Raw genomic sequence first — 12,500 nt, 5'->3', positions numbered from 1 at the left:
TGGTCCTTACTCTACCTGGATCCTACTCAAGTTCTCTGGGCCCTTCAAATCCGATTTTAAATAAGTCTTGTTCAGAAAACTCTTAATTAATCGTAGCCAATCTGAGCACTCTAAGTTCCCTCACTTTTTATGTTCCTTTATTGGACTAATATGATGCTTTAAGTCACATCCTGTGTATACCCACAACAAAAGCAATTTTAATAAAATAGGCAGAGACTGTGGCTAGGGATTTCTTTTTTTTCCTGCAGAACCCAGTTTAGAACTTGCATGTCGGAGCCAGTCAGTACAATGCAGGTTGTGAGGATTATACGGTCAGTATCCAAGCAAGGACAAAGAGATGTTTAATTAAGGGCCAGTGGTAATGGTATTGAAAACTCTGAGGCTCTGCGGGGGCCTGGGTGGGCTGTTTGCTTTTCTTCTTTACGCAGGAAGTTCGAACTCTACCTACTGAGATAGCAAGTGGCAGAGAACAAGGCTGTATCCTTTCTCTGCCCAGCATTCCCTTCTCCAAAACTCGTGAGGAAGCTACCAGCACTGCTCTTCGACGAGCGGAGCCTGTTCCTACCGTTGTTTTCCAGATTGTTGGGAGGACCCGAACCTGGAGGAGGAAGAGGGAGGCGGGAGCACTTAAGTCCAAGGAGGCACTCAAGCCTTTCCCATGGATTTACACCCAACACGTATGCAGGAAAGAAAATTACAAACATCGACGCTCACAACCACATACACACGTGCACGCCCAGCTTCACAGAAGCAAATGCGCATGCCCATGGGCCCGCGAGAACCTACTTAGTTTTCTCGGTCCTAGACGCCCCCATTCCACCCCCGCTCGGCCCAGCCCGGCCTCCCTACCCGGGCTCTGGGTAGGTTTACTAGGCCCAGCCCGGCTGGAGGAAAGTGTTTCTCTGTAGGGGGGAGGGGAGGTCCTTCCCACCGGGGCGGAAGCGCCGCGCGCCGGCCAGGCAGACTTAGCTCTCGTCCTGGGAACATCTGGAGCGGGCGGGGAGGGGCGCGCATCCAGGGTGGACGTGGATTGGCTGCGCGGGAGGAGGGAGGCGGGGTCTGGCTGAGGGGCGGGGCTCACTGGCCCCTTTAAAGCCTTGACATCAAGAGGCGGCTCCGGCACCCCCCTTTCTCTGCCCCCCTCCCCTGAGCCGCGGCTATGGACCCGGCGGATTCGGCCTGCCCTGGCCCAGCTCAACACCTGATTTCGGTGAGTTCTGGGCCTACTTGGGATTTAAAGGGCGGCGTGGGGGTGGGGAGAAATCCGTAAGCTCCGGGGCAGGGGGTGGGGGGTGTGGAGGGTAAGGCTCTCGTGGCATCATTGGGTCAGAGGGGGCGTCACGGCTTCCGGCCCAGACCTCGCTGCCTGCCCCTCCCTACCGCCGCACTCTCCCCGGGGGTCCGGCTGCGACTCTGTCCACCCCTACCCCACCCCCTCCCGCCCCCCGCGCCATCCTCGCGCACACTCCGTGGCCCCGGAAGGGAAACTTTCGGGAGTGGGGGATGTTCCGGGGACCGGTCACCCTCCCTCTTTGAAAGCACTGACCTTGCCCCACCTGCGCACCCCACCCCGCCCGCATCCCATCGTCCGGGTGCAGCTTAGCGGTGCCAGGTTGTTGAGCGGGGCGGAGTGGCGGGGGTAGGGGGGCTCTCCCTAAAGCGCAGGCGCGGAGATGAGCCTGGGTCTCCTCTTCGCACTCCGTCCAGTCCCCGTGGCCTGGGGCGGTAGGGCGTGGGGGAGGCGGAGAGAGGCGGAAAGACCGGGTCTCCGAGAACAATCCTTTGAGGCTTTGAGGGGCTGCGGGAAAGGAGGAGGGCGCCTGGCCGGCTGCACGCTAAAGAGAAGCTGATGGTGGGAGAAGGGCTGGGCAGGGAGTAGGGATTGGGCAGCGCCTGCAGAAAAGGCTCTCTGGGTCCTGGCTGTGGTGCCAAAAGAATGCAGAGAATTTATCTGTGCCTAACTAAGAAAGCGGCTGTCCAGACCCCAGCTCCCCTCTCCTTATCCTTGGCCCAAGGCCCCGCGGTCTCTCCAGCCCTGGCACTGCCCCAAGGGCACAGAGGGCCCTCACCTCCCGCAGGCCTGGTTTTCCAGGCATCCCAGGGCTGGATCAGCCGAGCCCACCCAGCCTGTCCAGCTGCTACTTCTTAAAGGCCTGCGGGGGTCTTAGGCTGAGAGACTCCCTGGCTGTAGAGGCATTCCCTCCCTACCACTTCTCCCCCTCCTGCTTAAGTACATTTGTCAGCCAGAGGAAGTGGTTGAAGTCAGAGGCCTGGGACGGGGTGGTCCTGGGGGGCAGCAGAGAGGAGGTCAATGTCTAACCATTTTGTGGTCAGTACTTTTGGGGAAAATGAATCTAGCCCAATTGCCCTGTTGTAGACCCTCTCTTGCAGACATTATGTCAGCTGGCTTTCTGAAACCCCTTGTCTGGCAGGAAGGGAGACGTACAAAATGCACTTTGCAAATTGGTTCTCCACCTTCTTAGAATAACCTGGGCTTAGTGAGTTTCCCACCCCAGGGAAACCGTGCGTACTCTTGTCTGTGGAGATATTCCCACATAGTTCAGGTTTGTTTTTAAAGTCTGTGGTCTTTGCATGCGGTGGCTTCAGCTCGCCAGCATATTACTCCAGCTCCGGCCTTCAGGAAGAGTGAGAACCTGGAGAGGCAGACACCCTGGGCTATAGGGAAGAAGGCTCTTCATGATAGGCAGGCAAAACTCTGTGTGTATGGGGACCAAGCTGCTATGGATCCGGCTATTCCTACCTTGCTGTGTGACCTTGGCCAAGTTTACCTCTCTAGGTTCAGTTTCCCCCATCATGAAAACTCAGCAGTTGGACTAAAAAGCTCTAACATTCTCTCCTACTTTTTGACATTGAATGGTTCCACTGATGGGTGAAGGGAAGAAAAATCCTTTGGCAGGATGGCTCAATTTAGAGAGCTAGAGTGTTGGGTGATGTGGTTCTACATCACAGTTACTTGGGATTAGAGCTTTGGGTGGAGAAAGCAGATTCCCTTATTCTGCCTGAGTAGTCACTGTCCTTCACACCGCTGGTACCTTGAGATATGAACTCCTGCTGGCTTGGGTTTGGCCCACCCATCAAGGCCTCTGGTGAGACATCCCAGCCCAGCTAGTCTTTGAGTAGGTCCTTTGGGGAGGGGCTGAGAGAGGAGGAGGCAGCCAAGGGCCAACGGGGTAAGCAGATTCCCAGGAGGCAGTTTACATCTCAGCTGTTGGGACTTGTTTTAGGATCTGGGCCAGGGAACACAGCACACTCACCTGCCCTCTTATGGGAAGAAGGCAAGGAGGGCCCCAGTGCTGTTGCCCATCCCACCCCTTGGCCCTACCCACCTCACCTCTGCCCTTACACCCCCAGCTCCCAAGCAAGGGCCTGAGGAATCTTCCCTGCTGCCCTCACCCAGCCCAGCCAGGTTCCTAGGCCCAGTGACAGCAGCAGCAGCAAAGAAAAACTGCCCGCACCCCACCTTTCCCAGCCCCCTTCCTTCCCGAGGGTAGAGCTTTCTCAGGAGTCTGGCTCTCCAGGTTGGGACTTGCTCTCTAGCCAAAGAGCCAAAGGCCTTCACGTTTTTGTTTGTTTTCATCCTTGATCTCCCAGGTGAAGGGGAATGTGGAAGGAGAGGTGGTAGTTAAAGAGGTCTTGGGTTTGGTTGAATATGGGGCACATTCTCCAGCATTGCTTTTTTTTTTTCCCTCTGCTGGCTCTCCTGGGCCTGGGGAGCCCTCTGCCCTGGACCCTGCTGTCTATGAGGATGAAGCTGCAGCAGAAAGTATTTAGGTTAGACCCAAGGAAACCTTTCTCACTGCTGTGAGCCCTTGGAATGGATAATAGAAGCTCCCAGGGAGGTCAGTTTCCCAGAAAGTGGTTAATGGTGGAGTCCCTGTCAGAGTGAAGGATGCAGCTGTTACTAGGCAGAGGCTGCTGCTCCCTCTTGGGGTGTGGCTCTGAGGCTGGCCAGCCAGAGGCCCTGATAGAACAGGAGGAGAAAGGACCCTTGCCTGACAGCCGAAGTGAGGTCCCTGGCCCCCTCAGTACTGGGTCACCAGAGCTGCATCTCAGAACAAATGCCCTTTCTTGCCCCCTCCTCTCAGCCCCTCCCCCAGTTCACCACCACTGCCACCGTCTCCTCTGACAACCCTCACCCGGACCTGGCAGGCTCCTCCAGCCCCAGTCTGGCTGCATTAATGGACTGATTGGATTTTCTATACTTGGAGTTTGGGGTTTCTGATTGAACATGCAAATTTATGTAAATCAATCTGGGATCTGCCACCACATCAAAACAACACAGAGCCATAGTCTGGCAGGGAATCCTGGAGACAGTCTAGTCCAACGCCCTCATGTTAAAAATGGGGAAACTGAAGTCCAGAGGGGAAGTGATTCATACAGTGGTGAGTGTCAGAGGCAGGACTCTTGACTCGGGTCTGCAGTTTTACATGGTACCATTCTGCCTTAGTTTTGTATGCATGAGGGAGCCTGGCTGAATTTAAAAGCAGAGAGGGCCAGTTCTTGAACCAGAGATTGTAGAGAGCTGGGCCCTGGAGGGTTAAAGTGTTATCCCAGGGCCCTCCAGGGGCTCTGGTCAGCTTTCTAACATGCTGAAGAAAAACAGCTTCAAATCCTTTAGAACAAGACCCTTAATATTTTCCCCCAGACACTATGTGGAGCATTGGAGGACAGGTCATTGGTTGCTGCCTAGTTTGGCCCTGATGGTTTCCCTGAAGCTAAGATTTTGTCTGTTTCCAGCATCTGTTACAGTAGCAGGCCCGTGGTAGGCTGTGTGCGCATGTGCATGTGCAATGCATTCATCTTTATCCTTCCCTCTATGGCCACAGTGGGGCCACGGTTGGTCTTCTATGACACTTTGCCCACCCTCCTTTACCCTCTTGGAGGGTATAGGCCAGTTTGGCCTCCTCTGCGGGTTTCCGCAGCACTGACCAGACAGGCCTTGCTTTCATTATTTTAGGATCAGTGCCAAGGATGGAAGGGGGTTACAGAGATGGGCTTGGGTTCCCAAGGAGCAGTCTCCCCACTTCTTGACCTGTTCTTGATCTGATCCACCCACCTGTTTGCAAGGTGCCCTCCATTCCCACTTCGTGGACTGCTCCTGTGGCATGAGACTGTCCAGAGGGCCGAGCCCTCACTTACCCTAGGGTAGAGATGGCAGAGATGCTTAAGGCAGCTGTCGGCCTGCCCTGCGATACCCTGGGAGGGTGGTGTGTGGGCTCAAGAACAGGGGCCCTGACTCCCAGCCAGGGCTACTCACCAGGCCCTTCTGCGGCCTGGGAGGGGGCTGGGGACACATATATGGAGGCTTACTTCACCTTTTCCACAAACCCAGGTCTGGATGACTCTGGAATGAGTGCCCCTCTCTTCAGCATCTTCCTAAAACACAGCAGGTGTGGAGAGGCACCTTCAGTTCCCCACTGCCTAGCGGCCCTTGGCACCTATATCCTTAGCTCCGTGTGAGAGGAGGTTCTTCTCCCTGGGCCTCAGTTTCCCAGCCAATGTTCGTGGATTAGTAATACATCATCATTGGGGTGTGGCACCTGCTTGATAATTACCATTTTCCCAGCTCTGGGACTTATGCACATGAAAGAGGCCTGAGGAAGCCAGGCTGTTATTAAGGTGAATTATCATTGCTGTTATTACTGATTTCTAAAAACCCAGCAGCTGCTGAGAAGAACTCAGTCAAGCACAGCACCCTGAAATTTATGCTGGTCCTTTAGCTCTGGTAGTTCTCCAGTACTCACTAAGCTTTCTTAAAAAATGTATAAATATTTTAAAAGAAGAAAAGACCCCATTCTGCTGCTCCTGCTGTTGCCTGCAGGGCTTGAGTGGTAGGTGCTGCTGGGAGTACCTGCTTGCAGTTCTCCTCACTCATGTAGTTCAGCCCCTGCCTCTGATAGAAACTTTGGGTAGAGGAATGATGAAGGTTTTCCTAGGCAGGGCCGTGAGGGTCCCTGGAACTCCTGGGGTACGGCCTTGGGGCTCTCAGCAGTTGCGGTTCCAAGGAGCTGATTCACCTCACCCCCAGCTGGCTTGATGTGGGGCCTGTAATTGGCCCCCTGTGCAAGGATCTGTTGAGACACCCCCAGGACCTGCCCGCAGCAGCCCCAGACACCTCTAGGAGTCCTTTACCCCACCTTACTCCCACCTCCTCCAAACTCTCCCCTTCCCCAACCTCTCGCCTCTGCCTCTGTTCTTGCCTAGACTTTGCCTACCTTCCTGGGGATCTAGAATGAACCAGCTCTTACGCAGATGGAAGTGGTCCTAACCAACTTCTGAATAGTGGTGCTACCATGCCCACATCACTAAGAAGGCCTCTCTCCTAGCCCAGGGTGAACTTTCTGGTGAAGAAAGGGCACGAAGGCATTGGTATCCTTTGATTAGAGTCCCCGCATTCCTCTGGCCAGACTGCCTAACCTGCTCCCTTGTCCCAGCGGCCTGGTCCCTACCTCCTAATACAGGAAGAAGGTGGATGGCCATAGCTGGGAGGAGATTTGGAAATCACCTGTTTGAGTGGTTCAATTCCTTCTAACATTTTTCGAAGCTTTATTTTTTCATTAGATGTTTTTACATGGTTCAGAAATCGAGATGATATAAAAATGCATACATTGATGAAACCTCACTCCCACCTCTGTCCCCTTCTCTCCCCCATAGATAATCATTTATTAGTTTCATATGTATCCCTCAAGAGTTTCTTTACACAAAACCAAACAAATACAAATATATATTCTTTTTTTTCTTCTTACCCACAAGATAGTGTGTAGCATATACTGTCTTTATTTGTCTCCTGTTGGCAATGTCTGGTATACATGGATTCCTCCTGCCACCTCTGTCATAGTTCCTGTCTGGTTGTCTTAGTCTGTTTGGACTATGACAAAATACTATAAACGAAGCAGCTTATAAACAACAGAAATTTGTTTCTCACAGTTCTAGAGATTGGGAAGTCCAAGATTAAAGTGCCAGCAGATTGGGTGTCTGGAGAGGGCCCACTTTCTGGCTCATCGACAGAGACTTCTCCCTGTGTCCTCACATGGTGGGAAGGGTGAGGGGTCTCTCTTGGGCTTCTTTTATAAGGGCACTAATCCGATTCATGAGAGTCTACCCCCATGACCTATTTACCTCCCAAAGGCCCTACGTCCTAATACCATCACCTTGGGGGTTAGAATTCCAGTATATGTATTTTGGAAGGACACAAACATTCAGACAATAACACTGGCCTTTACTACCCATCATAGGGTCCCCCAGTTAATCCCAAACCATGAGCAGGGTTTGTTTACTTTTGTATACTGAACTTCATTCAGATGCCAGGATTTAGGCCCAAAGGAGCCTCTGAGGAGTTCTCAAGATGTGGCCAGCCCATTCATTCCTCCAGCAGATTTAGAGTTTACCATGTGTCAGGTGCTGTGCTAGTCTCTAGGGATACAGTGATGATCAAAAAAGTCCACATTAATTGAATAATTAAACAGTTACAGAATTATAGCTGTGATAAGGGCTGCACAGGAAGGACACGTGCTGTAAGAGCTAGTGCTCAGAGGACCTGCCCCACCTTGTGTGTGCATGTGTCATGGGGAGGCCCGTGCAGAGGCGCATGGCATGGCACTCATGCTGGGAGCAGGAGTCAGGCCAGGACTGCGGGTGTGGTACCACGTGACCTAGAATGCTGGCTTTCTCCTCTTGGCTTTGGTGACTTCTCTTCTCCCCACCCCCCCAGTCTGTGGGATGTCCTGGGCCCCTTGAGTTTTATTGTGTCCAAGATGAGAGACCCCCTTCTCTGCCAGATGGTGCTGATAACACCTCTTTCCAAACCCCCACCGTATTGCCTTCTATTTCCCAGCTCTGGGCCTGCAGGCTCCTGAAGCTGGAGCCTTTCTTTCCACTATAGGCTGAGGGGAAGTTGGGGGGTGTTTGCTTCTCACTTCCTCTGTAGACAGCACCTCACTTCCTGTCCCCTGGGCTAGAAGAAGGCTAAAACTCTTGGCTTTGCTGTCCCTTCCTCTCTCCTCCCCCACTGCTTTCCTGGGAAGAGTGCAGGCCTTGTTGGAGAAGGGCAACATCAAAGCCAGCAGTTTATCCCTCAAGGCCCTGCTGAGGGAGCTCCTTTCCCAACCCCCACCCTGCACAAGGGGACCTGTCTCCTCAGCTGCAGTCCTTTTCTAGACGTGATATCATCCTTCTCTTCTATGCCCTGCAGGGAGAGAGGAGTCAGAGGGCTCACCCTCATTTTACAGATAAGAAAACTGAGGCTCAGAGGGTTTCTAGGCTTTACCTAGGGTCACGCAGTTTGGCCAGAATCCAGAAAGCCTGACTCCCATTTATGGGCACAAATAAGAGTAGAGTCCAGTGGGGGCTTGTAGGTGAACCAGAGCTGCTTTTCTCCTCCCAGAGCAGAGCTGGAAGCTTAGGGGTTCACCTAAGCTGGACGGCGCCCACTTGGTCAGCACAGGGGCTGCCTGGGTGCAGAAGGCATCTGGCTAGCCAGAGTCTGTTCCTTTTGTGGAAAGAAGCCAGGATATGAAGTTTGGGAGAATGGCACTGGGGACTGAGAGGGTATCTGCCCCGCTCTCCTGGGCCTGCAGGTGCAGCCTCCCAGGTCCTATTTGTCTCAGACCTGAGAGCAGGTAGCTGATGTTCCAGTGGTTAGCTCTGCTATCCCCTCCACCATAGCCTCCGGGAGCCTCTCTGCCTCGGTTCCTCCTACAGGACCCAGCGCATGTCTCTGGTTACACCCAGGTTATTGAAAAGATGCTGATTCCCTTATTCAGCCAGGGGATAGGAGAGGAGTTAGTTACTGGCATGGGCCAGGGGAGCAGGAAACACTCACCTTCAAATGCCCTTAGATCTAGCTGCAGTGAGTCATTCTGTTTCCATACACACCCAGAGGCTCCTGCCTCCTTACTTCTGTTTATGCCCTTCCTTCTGCCTGGAACGACCCCCCCTTGCCTTTGTGTTGTATCTATACCCTACTTGTCTTTAAGGGATAAGTTTACTTGATGCCTCAAATTCTGAAAAAACTGTTCCAGTTCCAGCTTGATATTTCTCTCCTGATTTTTTAAGTTTTCCAAAAGACCTCTTTATAGAACTACCTTTACAGTACAGCTATTTACCTGCATGCCTTTTTAAAATTGACAGATAAAAATTCTATATATTTATGGTGTAAAACATGTTTTGATATATGCATATATTGTGGAATGGCTAAATCAAGCTAATTAACGTATGCATTACCTCATTACTTATCTTTTTTTGTAGTGAAAACATTTAAAATCTATTCTCTTAGCAATCTTCAAGTATACAAGTACAACTTTGTTAACTATAGTCACCATGATGTGCAATAGATCTCTCGAATTTATTCCTCCTGTCTAGCTGGAATTTTATATTCTTTGACTAATGTCCCTCACCCCACCCCTAGCCTATGGTAACTACCATGCTACTCTCGGCCTCTCTTGAGTTTTACCTTTTTTAGATTCCACATGTGAGATCATGTAGTCTGTCCCCAGCTTATTTCACTTAACATAATATCCTCTAGGTTCATCCATGTTGTCCCCAATGATAGGATTTTCTTCTTAAGGGGAAATCGTGTTCCATTATGCATACATAGCACATTTTCTTTATCCACTAATGTGTTAATGGACACTTAGGTCGATTTCCTATCTTGGCTACTGTGAATAATGCTGCAGTGAACATGGGAGTGCAGATCTCTTCAACATACTGATTTCATTTCCTTTGGATATATACCCAGTATCGGGATTGCTAGATCATATGGTAGTTCTATTTTTAATTTTTTGTGGAACCTCTATACTATTTTCCATAATGGTTGTACATTTACATTCCCACCAACAGTGTACAAAGGTTCCCTTTTCTCCGTATCCTTGCCAGCGCTTAGCATCTTTTGTCTCTTTCAGTAAAAGTCATTCTAACAGGTATGAGGTGATATCTAATTGTGGTTTAAATTTGCATTTCCCTGATAATTAGTGATACTGAACATTTTTTAATGTACCTATTGGCCATTTGTATGTCTTCTTTTAAGAAATGTCTATTCAGGTTCTTTGTCCTGTTTTTTTTTTTTTTTTTTTTGAGACAGAGTCTTGCTGTGTTGCCCAGGCTAGAGTGCAGTGGTGTTAGCCTAGCTCACTGCAACCTCGAACTCCTGGGCTCAAGTGACCTCAGCCTCCTGAGTAGCTAGGACTGCTGGCGCACGCCACCTCGCCCAGTTAATTTTTTCTGTTTTTAGTAGAGAAAGGATCTGGCTCTTGCTCAGGCTGATCTGGAACTCCTCCCACCTCAGCCTCCTAGAATGCTAGGATTACAGGTGTGAGCCACCACGCTTGGCCTCTTTGTCCATTTTTAAAAATCAGGTTGTTTTCTTGCTATTGAGTTGTTTGAATTCCTTATATATTTTGGATATTAACCCCTATCAGATGTATGGTTTGCAAATTCTTTCCTCCCATTCTGTAGATTCTCTTTACTCTGTTGATTGTTCCCTCAGCTATGCAGATGCTTTTTAGTTTGATGTAATCCCATTTGTCTATTTTTGGTTTTGTTTCCTGTGCTTTTAGGGTCATATCCAAACAAATCATTGCCCAGACCAATGTCATGGAGCTTTTTCCCTATATTTTCTTCTAGTACTTTTACAGGTCAAGTTTAAGTTTTTAATCCATTTTGAGTTGATTTTTGTAGTTGGTATGAGCTAAGGGTCTAATCTCATGCTTCTACATGTGAATATTCAGTTTTCCTAACACTGATTATTGAAGAGACTGTCCTTTCCCTATTGTGCGTTCTTGGCATCTTTGCCTAAGATCAATTAGCTGTAAATGTGTGGATTTATTTGTGGGCTCTCTATTCTGCTCCATTGGTCTAATGTCTTTTTTATGCCAGTATTTTGACTACTATAGCTTTGTAGTGGATTTTTCAAATCAGGTGGTGTGATACCTCTAGGTTTGTTCTTTTTGCTCAAGGTTGCTTTGGCTATTGAGAATCTTTTACAGTTCCACATGAATTTTAGGATTTTTTTTCTAATTCTGTGAAAAATGTCATCGGTATTTTGATAGGGTTTGCATTGAATCTGTAGATTGCTTTGGTTAGTATGAACATTTTAACAATATTCTTCCAATCCATGAACGTGGAGTATCTTTCCATTTGTTTGTGTCTTCTTCAATTTCTTTCATCACTATTTTATAGTTTTCAGTACAGAGATCTTTCACTTTCTTGGTTAAATTTATTCCTGAATATTTTATTATTTTGTAGCTATCGTAAACAGGATTGTTTTCTTAATTTCTTTTTTGAATAGTTCATTGTTAAGGTATAGAAACACTACCAATTTTTGTACTTACATGTCTTACATCTCCTCCTAGACTAAAAGCTCCAAGAAACCCAAGAAGAGCTTACCCATCTCTGAATTGCCTGTCCCCCAATACCCAGAATTGTATCTCATACTGAGTTATCTGTCTAGAAATGTCTGTGGAAGGAATAGGTTAGTCCTCTTTGCCATAGAGAGTCACTGAGGCTGGGAGTGGGTTGAGAGCTTCAAAAAGGTCATATCAGCGTCAGGGACAAATCTGAAAATGTCCCTTCCTCACCCCTCAGTATTATTTATCATGTGGGCCCTTTGAGCCATTTGGGTAGGGGATAGTTAGGGATCTTTAGGGGAACCTGATGAGCCCATTGTGTGTTCTTACCTATCTCTCCTTTCTGGTCTTTTCTGGCTGGAATGAAAGGAGATCACCAATCCCTGCTGGGGGTGGAGAGTGTTTCAGGGCCTAGTTGGCAGGAGTGGTCCACTGCTCTGGCAGAAGGTGTGGACAGTACAGAAATAAAGACAGGGCCCTCCTCATGAATCTCCCTTTCTAACAGAGGATAGGAGGTCCCCTCCTCCTCACAGAGGACTATTTGAGAACAAGATGCATTACATTTTGAAATACTGATCCTACAGGAAGCACTTTAAGAAGAAAGATTAATGCTGGCTTCATCAGTCCGGGAAAGCTTTTTCTGAAGAATTGCTCTAGGGCCAGACAAAGGCCGGACTTCTAGGGTAGTGTTGAGGGCTTTGGTCTGTCCCCAAAGCAGTAGGAGGTCATAGGGAGATTTGAAGAGGGAAGAACAGAATCAGATTTAGTTTTAGAAGATTGCTCTCATAGAGGTCCTTGGAAAAGTGGTTGTGGCAGAGAAAATAGAAGATAAGCCAGGAACATCTTATGGTGCCAGAAAGTAAGGAAGTGCTTAAAACAAAAAAATGAAGGCCATAGGAGCAACCTGAAAGAATTCTCAGCAGCCAAAGCTGCAATATGAGCAATGAAATGTGATGACAGTATTGGGTTATAACCCAAAGAATAAAATAAATATCAAATTAATCCATCTGATATAATTAAATGATTAAATAAATAAATGAGAAAAGGACAACTCTTTCTTACAGAATTCTAATCAATATCATAGAAGGAATGAAGGAAATAGAAAATCAGCCTTAGTAGACCACAGTAATAACTGCT

At 49.0% G+C, this 12,500-nt stretch overlaps 1 protein-coding gene across 1 annotated transcript in view; it reads left to right on the top strand.

The window, feature by feature from the left end:
- Positions 1 to 1,113: 1,113 nt before the first annotated feature.
- Positions 1,114 to 12,500, top strand: part of NCKAP5L (NCK-associated protein 5-like) — a 33,996-nt gene continuing 22,609 nt past the window's right edge. The window contains exon 1 of the mRNA XM_012652355.1: positions 1,114 to 1,210. The gene's annotated coding sequence lies outside the window, so the exon portion shown is untranslated. The remainder of the gene's footprint in view (positions 1,211 to 12,500) is intronic.

This window comes from Propithecus coquereli, unplaced genomic scaffold (assembly GCF_000956105.1).
Source record: "Propithecus coquereli isolate 6110/MARCELLA unplaced genomic scaffold, Pcoq_1.0 Scaffold111, whole genome shotgun sequence".
NCBI classification, from domain to species: domain Eukaryota; kingdom Metazoa; phylum Chordata; class Mammalia; order Primates; family Indriidae; genus Propithecus; species Propithecus coquereli.
The sequence above is the reverse complement of the archived record's forward strand: the minus strand, read 5'-3'. Positions and strand labels throughout refer to the sequence as shown.